Below are 15,422 nucleotides of genomic sequence, written 5' to 3'. Positions count from 1 at the left end.
TTGTACTTGCGATACAATATGCATACGGCCTACGTCAGCCTCAAGCGTTCTAGTCAGAAATTGTACTATATTTGCATCGAAGCAAAAGCCAAATCTTTCAGTCAAATCTTTCCAGGCCTCTTTAATGTTAACACAAATCTAATGTGCCAGAGCTCTGGTGAAAAAAAGTATTCGTGCCCCCATGGACCGGACTTATCACACAGGACGGCAGATGTTTCATGCTGATTTACTACTGTGTGAAAGCAGAAGGGGAAAGCCTGGGCCTCGGGACCCCCGATCTGAATAGGGGCCTTCATTTTCCGCGCATTAACATCTGCTTGGAAACGCTGACGTACAATACCGCGCAGCGAGGCTTTTTGTAATGTCACAGATTCCTACCATGGGGGTCCCCTCCTTTCCATTCTCCATCGACGGGAAATCCTGACGGGTGCCTCACCCCACGGTCAGACATTCTTCCCTGCCCTCCAAAGGGTAAAAAAAAAAACACATGCAGAAGGGAGGCAGTCAACCAGGGTTAACGTTTTGTTTTTTTGAGGAACCCGAATCATGGAATCAGTTTTTTTTTTTTTCCTACTGGGGGTGCTGTTTGGAATTGGTAAGCCAGAAAGGAGCAGGGGCTGTGCTAACAAAGTCTGGCCGGGCCGCCTTGTTCTGTCGTCGCAGCACCGCTGTTTGTCCTCGGCCAGCGGAGTGTGGGTGGGTGCGGTCACGTGACGGCGAGGCGGCCGCCGTTGTGTTAAAGCCGCTCTGAGGGGAGCTGCCGCGCACAAGTGAGCAGAGCCCGGCGGAGCGCGTGGAGGGAGGTACCTGCGCGCGCAGCCCCGTCTCCGGTGGTGCCTTCAACCTTGTTCCGCGCGGATCTTGGAGGCAGGTTACCTGGAGCAATGCAGCATCAATAGAAGTGGAGACCGCAGGATTCTGGTCTGGGACGAGGATGCACGCCTGATCCACAGAAACAGGGAGCGCTGATCCATGTGTTAAAAACTTTAAAGAAGTCTGGAACTCCAGTGCAACTTCACCACCTGCCTGAGTTTTGAATGTAGGCGCGCGGACAAACACAGATACTTTCAGAGGGGCCCCCTTGGATGAGACTGGTGAGTAAAATGTGTCTTATAGGGAGGGAGGGGTGATGTGCCCACAAAGTAGACGCGTCTTAGTGACTGTGTTTCTTTGTGAGCGGCGCAGGCTGATTAGCATAGAGAGGCAGAGACGGACGGACACGCTCCATCTGACTGTAAAGATCGCGTTAGGCTATGATGCAAACAAACAGAACCCGGTAAATTAGATGCAACTGTTCGGTTATTACCCAAAAATTGCATCTCAGGGCGGAGTGTGGCCACTTTAGGGGTTAAGCCCACAATCCTCTTGAAATACATGACTGGCTTGAGTTTGAATATCCTGAATACGGCGTATTCCGAAGAGCTTACTTTGCTGTAGTTTTACTTTAATCAGATAAACTTGACTAATCGGTGATAACTAGGGAATGAGCGCTGTTAGGCTGCATTCAAGGAATGTAGCACCTTATCTGACGGCTTGGGTGTGCACCCTGGCACCGGGGCCGCTTTAGCCTCACGCCCCATGCAGCGCCAGAAGCATTTTGGCAGTAAGTGGCTTATAAACAATCCGTGTATGGCTTACACCTTGGCTCTGTTATGGTTTGACAGAATGCACGCGTCTCTCAATCTGACCCTGAGGAGTGCCCTCTGTTTCTTACACACACACACACGTCTTTACAACATGGTGGGAAACAATACTCATGCAACGTATTCTTTGTGAAACGGTGCGTCCCTTTGGAATAAGGAGGGATGTAACAGCAGACGGGCGTTATTCCAAAGCTAACATCACTTTATCATAATGGTCACTGACTGTTCTCTAATAAATGAGTCAGCGAAGGGACATGTTAGGCTCAGCATCCCAAAATTCATGACATTGGGGCTTCCAGCTGCACAGAATGCCACGTTATTTGCGCAGTGCTCAAAAATTGTTTTCTTTCAGAATGCTGCTAAGCGCTTTCTCTTTTTTCGACAAAGCAGCCGAGGTAACGATAATTTAGAGTATTTTGCATAAGATTACAAAGATCGCCTTGAGCATGGATGCCAAGGTTAATACCGAGTTATACTTTTGTTTTAGATTCTGCTATTACCCTATACTCCTCCACCAGTCCATCTTTTATCCACCAGACCACTCTTCTTCCAGCAGACCGGATCACCTTCACTAGCTGTATAGCCTCCTGACCCAGGTTGATTTTGCTCCACTAATCCACATCTCCTCCAGAAGACCACAGTTCATCCACTAAACCACAGCTCCTTGAGAAGACTACATGCCCTCAGTTAAACCCACCAAAGCTCCTTCACTACATCCATATCCTGAAATAGAGTAATTTAACTCAGCTAGACAACATCTCCTGCATGAAACTATAATTCATCCCCCAGACAACATTCCCTCCAGTAAATCAGAACACCTCCAGTAGCTCCAGATGATTACCTAGGTCAACTTTACTCTACTAGATCGCATCTCTTTCACTACACCATAATCCGTCTGCTAGACAACATCTCTAGTAGACCATATCTCCAGCACTAGCTCCACATCTTTAACTAGATCAGTGTAACTCCACTAGACACACCTCGTCCACAGGACCATAATCCATCCACTATACATCTCCAGTAGACCAGATCACATTCGCGAGCTCCATATCTTTAACTAGATACATTTAGCTCAAGTAGACCACACCTCCTCCACAACACCATAATCTATCCCCTGGACAATATCTCCTCCAGTAAATCAGATCCCCTCCACTAGCTCCTGATGATTACCTAGGTCAATGTAACTCTACTTGACCACATTTCTTTCACTAGACCATATTTCACCCACTAGACAACATCTCTAGCTGACCATACCTCCTCCACTAGCTCCATATCCTTAACTAGATCAGCGTAAATTCACTAAATGACATCTCGTCCACAGGACCATAATTTGTCCACTACACATCTCCAGTAGACTAGAGCACATTCACTCGCTCCATAACTTTAACTAGATCAGTTTAACTCGAGTAGACCACACCTCCACCACAAGACCATAATTTATCCACTAGACAATATCTCCAGTTAACAAGATGGCTTCCACTAGCTCCATATGGTTAACTAGGTCAGTTTAACTCCAGTAGACGTCTCCTCCACAAGACCAACATTTATCCTCTAGACAGTATCTCCTCCCGTAGACAGATCACCTCAGTTAAGCCACATCTTTTGAGGTAGACAAAATCTCACCTAGATCACAACTGCTGTACCATACCATGCCTCCCGTAGATGACTATTACTCCAATAAACCACATTTCCTCCATTGTACGACTTTTACATCACTCGACCATATCCCCTCCCGTAGACAACTCCTTGCTTGATCTGACCACATCTCCCCCTAAAGTTAACTATTATAACACTAAACGCCAACACCTCCTGAGGACTACTATTACTTCACTATACCAGATCTCACCCCGAAGAGAACTGTTATTTCAGTAGACTATGTCTACTCCCGTAGATTGCTATTACTTCATTAGACCATATCTCTCATAGATAACTATTAATTCACTAGACAACATCTCCTGCAGATGACTATTGCTTCATTTTTGGACCGCATCTTCCTCCATAGACGACTATTACTTCACTAGACCACATTTACTCCATTGTAAGACTGTTACATCACGGGACCACATCTCCCAGAGATGACTATTGCTTCAGTAGCCCGCATCTCCCAGAGATGACTATTGCTTCAGTAGCCCGCATCTCCTCCCGCTGAGGAGTATTACTTCACTAGCCCGCATCTCCCAGAGATGACTATTACTGCACTAGCCCACATCTCCCAGAGATGACTATTACTGCACTAGCCCACATCTCCTCCCGCTGAGGACTATTACTGCACTAGCCCACATCTCCCAGAGATGACTATTACTGCACTAGCCCACATCTCCCAGAGATTACTATTACTGCACTAGCCCACATCTCCCAGAGATGACTATTACTGCACTAGCCCACATCTCCCAGAGATGACTATTACTGCACTAGCCCACATCTCCTCCCGCTGAGGACTATTACTTCACCAGCCCACATCTCCCAGAGATGACTAATTACTTCACTAGAACGCATTTCCTCTCATGGGAGTTTGTGGCAGGAAAGATTAACTTTGAATCCTAATGTTCTTTTTTGATCGAAGATGATAGAAAACATGTTTGGGGTTAATAACTAAAACCATCTAGTCCCAGGCGCCCTGGAGGAAGGCGAGGAAAGGCCCTCTGATAGCTTTCATGTGGTCACCCTCCCTCCCGAGGCTGAACATCTGTGTACATCTAAGGACGCAGAGAAGGCAGAAGTGAGTGCAGAGTCACAAGTGACAGGCTGCTTCTGACTGTCCCTAATGGAGGAACTGTATTTGCAGGATTCCGAGCCGCCTCGTGAGGCCTTGGTGTTTAATTGCAGTTTTTTGTTGCTTGTTCCGAGGTTTGTGGTATACAAATACCCAGCCACACATTCATGCAGCAGAATCCATGCTGTCTCTGGATAAACCAACGTTGGGGCGTCCACGGACTCCTCTGGCCGAGCCCCTGGAACTAGTGAGAAGGTGTGAGCAAGGCGTGAGAGCACACATCCTATGCGAACCGTGTGATCTTAAGCAAGTGACGTGTTAACTTTCGAGCACTTGGGCCCTCCCCTGCAAGGCCCGGACTCTGGAATGTCCCTACTCCCGGCGGTACCTCGGCCATGGACCTGCTAATCTCCCCTGGAAAACACCCCAGTCTTTGGCCCACGGCCCACGAAGCCCTCCCTGGCCTCATATGGCCCGAAACAAAAACTGTCACTGCGCTCCCAGCGCCGCCGCGCAACGTTACTATATTAGCAGAGGCGTCTGTGTGTCACGGATGCACAAGGACTGTGGGGTGCCCTGGGCCCTAGGAAGCCCTTTGGATGTCTCTACCTTAGATGCTGTTACATTGTACGAGTGCAGTGAGGCGCTTCAGGGGCGTGGCCACTGCTGGACAGCAGCCCCGAACACTCGCCTGCTCTGCCACCGTGACCACAGCTTACCCAGGCTGGCACCGTGTACTGGACTTGAAGACAGTCGGGGACATCTGGCCAGGAAGAAGCAGGGTTATTTTTGCAGTTTCTGTCGTTTCACCTCTACTTTTTGTACACACTGTTCACGATTGTGTTTACTCCTGCCGTATGTCTCTATTGAGGATTCTTGACATGGGAGGGGGCAGGAGGCAGTGAAAGAAAAATGCAGGGTGCTGTCCCTTTAATCAGATACCTCGGTAGGTCAATGTGCCTGCCTCCTACTGGAATCTGTGTTTAACTCCTAGGTTTCAGAACCTCTTTCTGGCTGACTGACTTATCCTTTCATCATCTGAGGCTGATGAGATGAGTGTGACGGACATGAGTATTAGTGACACCTGTCAATCGGGGCGCGGCGGCACTTCAAGGCTCTAGTAACAAATGTTATATATTAACACTTTGTCATCGTGGCTGTTCACTGAATTTCAGTTTTTATGAACCACGCCTGGGGTCTCCACCCTTTCTTGCACCAGGAATGGAGTAGAAATTGCTACTACAGACCACATTGTAGTGTCTTCTAGAGATGCGTCTCAGATATTATTTCGGAATTTAGGCTTCACGTCCAAACAAGGCATTTCCTATCATTTGTAGTGTCAATTCGATGTTCAGACATTTTTTACTGCACTTGCTGCAGAACCCTCTAAAAAGCAAATAAACGGCTGATGCAGGAAATGCTCTCTCGTGAAACAATCCAGTGCCCGCTTGTAGAGGGAGCAGTCTGTGTGTGTAATGTTTCACTCACACCAGACCGTCCAAGTGTGCAGGCTAGCGATGGCCGAGACCGCTGACCCGCAAAGTCACATACAGTCTATGTGTTTCCGTTGCATCTACATCGACAGTTCAGGAGACAAAGTGCAGCCTTTGTTCCCCGCAGCCTCACCTCCACACCCCCCCCCCCCTCCCCCGCGTTCCACCTGCAGGGCCCCTGAGACAATGTACAAAGCGCAGAGTCCCCCTGGGAACAGAGATCTACAGATAATCCTCAAAGAAGTTCAAAGACCAGAGACGTGTCTTGCCCTTTTTGGGGCACGTAAAAAACTGGGAAATCCCATGATTTGCACGTACAGTAAAAAAGGTTGCTTCCACCTGGCAATCCGGCACAACCACGCCAGGTGGGGGCAACACGCCGACGGAATGGCAAACCACTTTGCTCTAGCGCCCTTCCCCTCTCTTTGCATTGGCAGTCTCGTGACACGGCATTGCTTCTGTGAGAGTAACCTTCAGGCTGGCCGAAGGTCACTCAGTAAAAATACCTATGTTACAATTACCATTTGCCCCAGACTGCCCTCAAGCAGTTTAATTCCACAGTTCCAGGAATTCCGCAGACTGGACCTTGACCTTGGCACCCAGAAAGGGGACACTGAAGAATGTGTTCCTGTGTTCTGCAATTCTAATGTGTTTTACTGTAGCGCCTTATATCTGTCACGGCACCACCGTGTACAGAGCATGTTGGAAGGGCGTGGCTTTGTATTGTGTCATGTATGGAGGGAGGTTTAGTGTCACGATAACCAGAGAGGCGCTGTTTTGTCACATATAGTTGTGTTTGCACGTGGAGTGAAGAGGCCGGGGGTACTAATGCGCCTTAGCGCCTTTAGCATCACTGGATTTCGCGTGGTTATTCATAATGTAATATTTTATAACGATCTTCAGTAATACATCCAGTTTCTATCCGTTTCCAATATTGTCACACATGCGAACTGAGAAAAAGTTGGTCGAATTGATATGCCCAAGATCAGACGGAGTAGGCAAGCTGGGACGCCAGGATTACAACGCTGGTGTCCTGTGTACAAAGCCATCATCCAACCTACTGGCCACATTTCCTTCCTGCAGTCGCCGTCAGTCTAGTGTTTTTCAGCAGGCAGCGACTCTGCAGCGAGCCCTCTCTCACACTTTGCACAGTACAGTACGGATGCCTTCCCAGCTCACAAAGCATTTCTCGCCAGGCCCTTGTGTGCCGCGCGAGGTGAGAAGTTCACACCCCAAACTCAAATCTTACATTGCTCATTAACTTTGGATGTCAACATGGCCGCGCCCAGGACGCAGTTTTAAGATAATAAACGTTTGCTTGGGCAACTGTGGCAGGGCAGAGAATGCTTACACGTGCCTTCGGGTGTGGGCGGGGAGCTCTCGTGCATGAAAGGGATGTTTTCAAAATGTGCCCCAAACGTGTCAGCTTTGGAGTGAGTCTGTTTTCACTGTCTCTCAGTCTCTTAATGGAACAGCAGGTTCCTTGAGCAGTCACATGATACACCCAAACCCGTCCTTTCTGCACGCCACTGTAACAATGCTCCTTAAAATTTTGCAGTGTATTTACTGATGCAAATGTATTTTAATGGGTTGAAGGAAAGACCTTAAAAGACTTCCTTTCTGTCGGGAACTGCTCATGACCAGTTTTGCTTCGGATGGACTTTTCGACAAGCATTTTAGTGAGTGATGCACGTATAATAAATGTAAACAAGCATTGGCACAGCCACTTGGTCTCACTTTTGAAAGGTGGTTACCTCACTTTTTTGCTTTGTCAGTGCTTGTTGCTTTTGCTGACCAGCATCAGCTAAAAGAAAGTGCGGTTGTGCATCCTGAACAACACAGGCAAAAGAAGACACAATTGACCCCTGCATACATCACGAGACAAGAGCCATTTTTGCTTTATGTAGAAGTAGTCCTTCCAAGAGTGCCAACACCCATCCTGCACCTTGTAGTGGTAAATGAAAAAATAAATAAATGAAAGGTGTACGAACGCGCATCTGAGAAAGATGTATGTGTCCTGGTACCAAATTGAAAGTGCTGGATTGTCTTAAATAAAAAACGGAAAGGGACAGGGAAGGGTGGGAGAAAAATGGAGAACGAGGAATAGAGGGGAACAAATGATCAACACCACTGACGAGCTGGAGTGAGCAGGAAGGGTCAAGGGAGCAAAAGAGGAACCCGAGGGGGTAAAAGAAACCCTCACCAGGCCAGGAAGTGTGGTGGAAGCACGAGATGCCCTTGGGTGGGAGAGCAATACAGAGAGCATGGGGTGGGGGCAAAATTATGAGGGGGAACCATCACACGGGGAGGAGGTGGGAGCGTAGGGTTCCCAGCGCCCGGGGCAAGGCAAGTATCCTTCCACTTCTCTTTTAAAATTTTGCGCCCCTATTAAAATTTTGCACCCTAAGAATTTTGCGCCTGGGGCAATCGCCCTGTGGCCCCGCCCACACTACGCCACTACTGGGAGATAGCAAGAAAACACATGCGCTCCAATGAAGTGCCGAAAATAAAAGAAAAAGTATTTTTCTGAATGCATGCGGAGGAAGAATACACGCCATCTAACCACAAGGATGGTGAAAAAGCTATACTCCAGGAGTAGGGCAGACTTAAGAATAGGAAGGAAAGACATCAAAATAGAAGCAAATAAATGACAATGACAAGAAAGCAAGCCAGTGGTAAGCAATAGGCTGAACCAAAGTCCACTCAAGTATTGGTTTTGTACACAATATGTCTTTCGACAACAGACATCTAATGCTGTCTGTAGACAGTAGCTAACAATCAAATGAAAGCCAACCCAGAACATAAATTGGGTCACCATGGTTACAAAAGTCAACCGCATCATGCAAGGTCCTTTGCACACAGTTGCACTATCTTGTAATGATGAAAAAAATAAAATATATATTTAGGCAGGCAGAATGCATGTGCAGGGCAGCGTCACTGAGCTAGGTGAGAGTTTGCCTCCCAATAGCGCTAACCACGAAGACATACCAGGGACAAACAGTCTAGGCTTGCAACAGCCCTAGACTGTCTTGAATAAATAGGTGGAGGGCATGTTACCTCCTCAGGTGTGGATAAGCAACTGATATATTCCTCCGGCATAACTCTCAGACATCAAAATCAGACACCCACTGTTTGTAGAACATGGCACCGCCACCCAACCACAGACAGACCAGAAGAGAATAACAAAAACATATCCTCTCAGGATGATGTAACTGCTAGTCTGCAATGATCAACAGATGTACGAGGCCATATCAGTGGCAGACAAATGACAACCAGATAAAATAATCTTCCAAGCAGCAGAGACTGAGCACAGACTTGCCCGTGGATGGTTAAAACAGCTCTAGTGCAAACCTGCTCTTTCATTGCCTCATTTTTTCTGGAGAGTGAGTGAGGGGACGTACCCATACTGGGAAGTGAGTTGGTGGTTCTAATCTTGTTCAGGTTGTCGCATTCCAGCAGGGTCGACTTTCCGGTTTCCCAGATGGAAAACAAGACCTCAGGTTTGAGTTACTGTAAAAAGACCACCAGCAGCCTGGTTTAGGTCTCTCCAGTCGCAGGGAATGCACCACAACATGTGGTCGTATACTAAGGACACAGTCCGCTAGGTGTCCTGCATGAGTAATGTCATTTATTCATCTCTTTGGCACTGATTGTTGGACTAGTAGCCTTGTTGAGCAGGGTTGATCATAGAGCCTTACAATGGCTAATGCTAACGTGGGGTAAATGGTTGGAAAAATACATTTAAAGTTCAACATGCAATGTCAAAGACAGATAAGATGGCTCATTGGTCTACATCTATCCATGGTAGAAACCTGTGCGTGACCTAAAGATCACTAATTTGAAGCCCAGCGGGTCCACTGAGCCTCTCATCCATCTAAAGTCGATAAACAAAGAATGATAAAATCAGGCAATAACAACATCGGATATGCTACCAGTGCCTTGAAGTGATTCAGTGCCTAAAAGTGTGCTATACACATGTACTGTTTGCAAGAAAGCATGCATGGTTCGCGGGACCTAGATCATTATAGCGGCACAAACATCAGTATGAAAATACTTCCCAAGGGGTTTGGCAGCAAAACATCAACTTCCCTTGATCATATTCCCAATGCCCAAAATAAGTGCCAGCGCTGTCTTTGTGGCCATGGGCACTGAGAAGAGAGTGTGGCTGTGTGATCATAAAACACACCTCTAGCCTTGCACTTCTCTCTGCTTTGTGTGCCTAAGGATGGGAAGCTCTGAGTAATCCAGGGTCTGACAGACATTGCATCGCCCTTTCCTCCCTCGCCCCTTCAGGTTTTGACCCTCATTCTTCAATTCTTGGGAGTGAAGCTCTACTGTCAGTATTGGAACGTTAATAAAGCCTGGTGGGTGAATGATAGTAGGAAACCTTTTACTCTGCACTGGAACCCCCTCCCTCGGAAGCTGCTACTGCCCGAAGAACTAAAGAAGAGCAATTATATGTGGGAGTGGAGATGTATCAGTCTTAATAGCTGTAGACCAATGTTCCATAGAACCATAACAACACTGCACATCTGCATTCTCAAGTATAAGGTATATTTTAGATTTTTTCCTCCATTTTTAAGATTTTGCTCGGAACTTTGTGACAGCATTTTGTCATTTGAAAAACATGGACTGACGTACGTGCATATACAAATAAGAGGTGGCGCTGAATTTTGTCAACCCGTTGATCGCATTATCGACTGGGTCAGCCGCTAGGAGAGAGCGCATGCAAAATGGTAGCATAAAAGACTCCCACATTTAAGTAAATGCGCGTTAAGCACTTCCGGTTTAAGCAAGTCTGGTACACATAGAAGGAAAGCGATACACTTTTGTTGGCTGCTACTCACCCAAGGGGGCACACAAAGGCGTCTGGGAAGGTAATGGGATAAAATGACATATTTGGTAGTATGTATGACTGCGAGAGGGGGGTTTTGAGGGAAATGGTCGTATTTGGCATGCACAACCATAAGGTGAGTGAACGCACACACTGGCAGGTACAGCCTTTTACAGACTAAGGAGACACAACACATCCTTAATTTCCAATTTATAGTCTTAGCATGGATACAAAACGGTGATATGAGGTTGAGGACAGTAATATTGAGGACTCTCTTCCTGATATAATAGTTTACAAAGCGCAGCACAGTAATACTGGGTACTTCCGGGTTAAACTAGAGCCATGAGATGGCTTGGCTTTTTAATAAGGCGGTTAGAGACATGACACAGGCACGGTAGCTAATTGCTGTCATCAGATCTATAGTCTAGATTCATAAATGAGGTCAAAGTGCAGATATGCACCCCTGTGAAGTGATGGCCTCTCTAGGGCTAAAACCAAGCTCTACGCCAACATTTGTTTTTACATTGTAGAAAATGCCAACCCCTGCCATACAGCCCCTGTGCCATGAGCTGTGGGAGGAACGACTGTTCCAAACTTTCAGATTACATCTCCATAACTCACTCTAAACGGCTGCTCTACTTGCTTGTATGTGATTTGCATACACACAATGCCTGTTAGCATTGCACACTGATGGTGCACAATTAGTGACCAGCCTCTGGGTGCATTTTTCAGATAACTGTTATAGAAACACAATTTGGGCTCATTGGGCAGAAAATATTTGTGCATGCATAAACTCAGACTGTGGAAGCAACAGTGTTTAGTGAACTGGCGCTAACCAATGGTGATTAGTATATTGTCTGGTAGCTCCGTGGTCTAATGCTGCCACTGAATGAGCTTGTGTTTGACCTCATGGTCACAGGTTCAAATCCTGGTGGGTCCACTCAGCCTTTCATCCTTCTGAGGTCGATAAAATGAGTGCCATTTGAGTTGGGTAACAATAAACATCTGTTATTCAGCACCAAGATACCCATGGGTGAACGTGTGCTTTATGAATACACTTGCTATGTTATATGTACTAGCCAATGGCGATTAGACGATTGTCTCATGCATATGTACAAACTAGAGGCATAGCCAGCACGGTATGATTGGGAGGTGACTGTATGAATAAGCACCTGTGGATGTTGTGGTGCTCTTTGAGGTGGGGTGAGCCTCTTGGGTGTGAACAGGTGAAGGTAGGTACAAAGCTAGAGGTAAATGGGTCTCTTGGGAGCACACTAGGTCAGTCCAAGCCCCAAGCCCCTGTACATGGGCTCCTGGAGGTGCTGCCAGTAATATTTTACAAACTGCATCAGCAGAACCCAGAACACTCTTTGACTTCAGTGTGCACGTAGGAGGCCTCTATGCCACAGGGGCCAATATCTGAACTGGATATGCACCCCCTTGACTAAACTGACCTCCCTGAATAGCTGCTCCCTGAGCTTTGATTGGCTGCTTACACAAGCGGGAGACAGTCACGCCGAAGGTTACCAGGCACCCCCCCTTACACTGCACAAGGCTCTCCTGCGGAGTAACTCATATTTTGTCAAGGTTGGGAGCCAGGGCCTGGCATGTGGCCCCTTTTCCTCATAAATTGCATGCTGCCAGTGGGATTTAGATTAATCTCAAGATTTCTTTTTGGTATTCCGGACTCCGAGACAGGGTTAGACAGTTCTCTAGTCACCCATTGCTCAGTCCTCATATTAATTAAAATCCATGACTTGAAAAAGTAATATACTGAAGCGGAGTCTTGGCACCTCATAGAACTGAAAGTTGGATATCAGACGCACTTTTCCCGGTTTTCTATTTTTCTTCTTTTTATGTTGTTTTCTTGCTGCTCCTGAAGAATACACAGGTTTCACAGACCGCTGTGAAGGGGGTCGCCTCCTCCGGCTGGACTTTCTAGTTCCATCTTCCCAACCATTTGTTGCTAAAGAAGGATCTGTCTGACACGGTGGCTGGAGGTGCCAGTGGATTGCCGATGTATGAACAGTATAGGAAGCGGATGCTGGTGGCTCGACAGGCATTGACCATGTTGCCCAGTCCCTTTGAAAAGTCCAGGTTCTGAAACATCCTGTAGCACTCTCCAGTGGGCGGGTAAAGCAAATAAAAGTTTCAAAAATGTCCCTCCCAATTGTTTGATTCATGAAGGAAAGGTGTTAGCCATGATGTGGCAAACAAGAAATTGACCATCTGACTCGTGTTTCGCTCAAGCACATTCAGACTGGTGCTTGTTCAAGGCAATATTTTTTTTGCGACGACATGTTAATGTAGATTAGTTAAAAGTCAAAAGCGACTGAGTCAGAATGTGTATCCAGCCGATCTCCCATGGACATAGTTACTTAAGCCATAGCTTAGCACTACCGTGTGATCAGTGTTCTATAAAAATAGAATTTTTAAAAATCTCAAGAGTGCATTTTCCCAACTGAAACAAGTTAACTGGTTTATTTCTAATTTCTCACATCATGAATAACAGATAACAGTGTAATCAGGAGCCCTGCAGTGCCAGTCAGTATCTGGGAAAGGAGTTTATGTTATCTGACGCCTATGGCTGAATGGTGTTAGTAGGAGACCTGAGGCCTAACGTGGAATGAGCCAAAGAGAAGTGTTGTAAGTTCTTTTGCCCCACTACAGTATATTTTAGGATTTTTTAGTTTTCCGATTTAGCTACAGCTGATGAATATTTGAGGAAAACTGTTTGTCTCACAGTATGTGGATCAACAGAGGATACCACTGGAACCTCAATTTGTCAAACAACCTATGCTGTCTCTGCATTACGTGTTGCCCATTTTTTGTGTCCCTCTCCACATATCTACATCTGGCCTCGTGCTGATACTCGCCAGGTTCTAGGTGCACAGACTTGGAGAGGGGAGGTATGCTACCAGAATATTGACTTTGTAATATAGTCCTGCCAAAATATTGTTATCGTGAAACTAAGTATATACAGGCACTTATAGGTTTATGGATCTTAACTCCACACCTAGGTACCTTGAAGATGTATTTTCAAGGTACCTTGGTGTGTCGTTAAGATCAGGAAACCTACTTACCTGTATATTCTCACTCTCACAAAACTGTGATTGTAAATCTTTTGGCTATGGTATTTTTCCCAGGGGAATGTTTGTTTCTTTGGTATTCTGACATGTATCACCTTGGAGCAGGGGCTAGTCTTAGACGAAGGTCACTGGGCATTGTTTTTATATCCAGTGAAGTGTGCAACACGTGTTTTGTGTCCATACTCACATGACTGTTCCACCTAAACCCTGGATACAAAAGGTAGACATAGGAAGATATTGTTTATGTGTGCCTTTCAACCTTCAGTATGCATATTTAGTTTCTGTGCAGAGATATTATCTTGCTGAAGGAGTAAATTGAATTATCTGCACCCTTGAGACTCCGGTTAGGGCTGCCAGTTGCCAAGAGGCCTGGTCTGATCATGTTTTTCCAGTTTATGATAACTCTGCAAGTCTGAGCAAACATCTTTCATATGGTGACCCATTTGTTTGTGCTTAGCTGGAAAATGTAATAAAAACATCATATGAAAATGCTTGTATCCTGATTTGTGTTGAACAAGAGGTGATGTCTCATGTAGGGTCGGTATTTCCTGGAGCACTAACCCTCCAACAACCTGCTCTTGGTTTCACCATCCCCAGCCATTTTGGTGAGCTGCCCTATGCAGAACCAATGTCACAAGCTGCTTTTTATGATTTGAAATGTTGGTTTCCAGAAAAGTGCCTAACGCTGCTGGCGATACCTGGGTCCTCGAAACAACCAGTGGTTGCGGCAGGTACTCAGTAGTTCTGTGGTGCACGACTTTATGCCAGAACCCCATGTTGTGAACCATTTCCTGGTAAATGCAATCAGTCTGTCTTTCCTTCCCCCATCATGTGTGAGGTATGTGTGTGACATGCTTGTGAATACGTGAGAGATGGCGTCCCAATGTGTGTATGTAGTCACAACGTCATGGATTTCCATCTTTGCATTTGATGTTAGCTAAGTTTTTCCTGAGTGCCATTGCCCTGCTGCTTTCTCTCCGTTCTCCATGCACAGGCGATTGAAGCTCGACTGTTGTCCTTCAAGGTCAGATCAACAAAACCGGAAGAAGCAGAAAATGGCTCTTTTTAATCATCTCACTGGATAAAACCAATTCATAAATGTGAGATTGGGGGGGGGGGGGCTGCATGGTGCAGTGCCCCAGCAAAGACTGTGGTTGAAGGCAAGGTCCTTGCTCTCATCTGATCAAAGGGATGTGCTTCTTGCCCATCCCAGAGATATATTCTCATTGACTAGAGAGTCTGAGGGCATTATGGTATGTTATTTACCATGAGTTGGTTGTACCTGAAGGAAAATGCCCTTGGACTTCATTGGTTCCTTCCAAGAAAGTAAATACTGCAATATTGGCTGGATGTTCTGGCACCACCGACCACAGGGATGAATAAAAGCTGTCCCTGTGAGACGGGAGGGCGGTTCTCCTTTTTTCGTTCACAAAGGTCTATGCACAGCAGAGAAAAAGGAATACATCAAGGCAGAAATCTTGTCTGTCCTCTGGTAGTCTCGATTATACTCTCGGACTGAGGAAGAAAGGTGTGCACCCTGAATATATTTCCTGTATCTAATTCCACACATCTGTGCTTATACAGTACATATATATTCATGGTAAGCAGATGTGGAGTTAGGAATAGTAAATCTTTACTACCTATACGATC

The 15,422-nt window shown here is 46.3% G+C and overlaps 1 protein-coding gene across 1 annotated transcript in view; it reads left to right on the top strand.

Moving 5' to 3' along the window:
• The first annotated feature begins 736 nt into the window (after positions 1-736).
• Positions 737-15,422, top strand: part of PRSS23 (serine protease 23) — a 32,008-nt gene continuing 17,322 nt past the window's right edge. Inside the window, exon 1 of the mRNA XM_085623149.1 lies at positions 737-1,094. The gene's annotated coding sequence lies outside the window, so the exon portion shown is untranslated. The remainder of the gene's footprint in view (positions 1,095-15,422) is intronic.

Source organism: Triturus cristatus, chromosome 8, assembly GCF_964204655.1.
Source record: "Triturus cristatus chromosome 8, aTriCri1.1, whole genome shotgun sequence".
In the NCBI taxonomy this organism is placed as follows: Eukaryota; Metazoa; Chordata; class Amphibia; order Caudata; family Salamandridae; genus Triturus; species Triturus cristatus.
The sequence above is the reverse complement of the archived record's forward strand: the minus strand, read 5'-3'. Positions and strand labels throughout refer to the sequence as shown.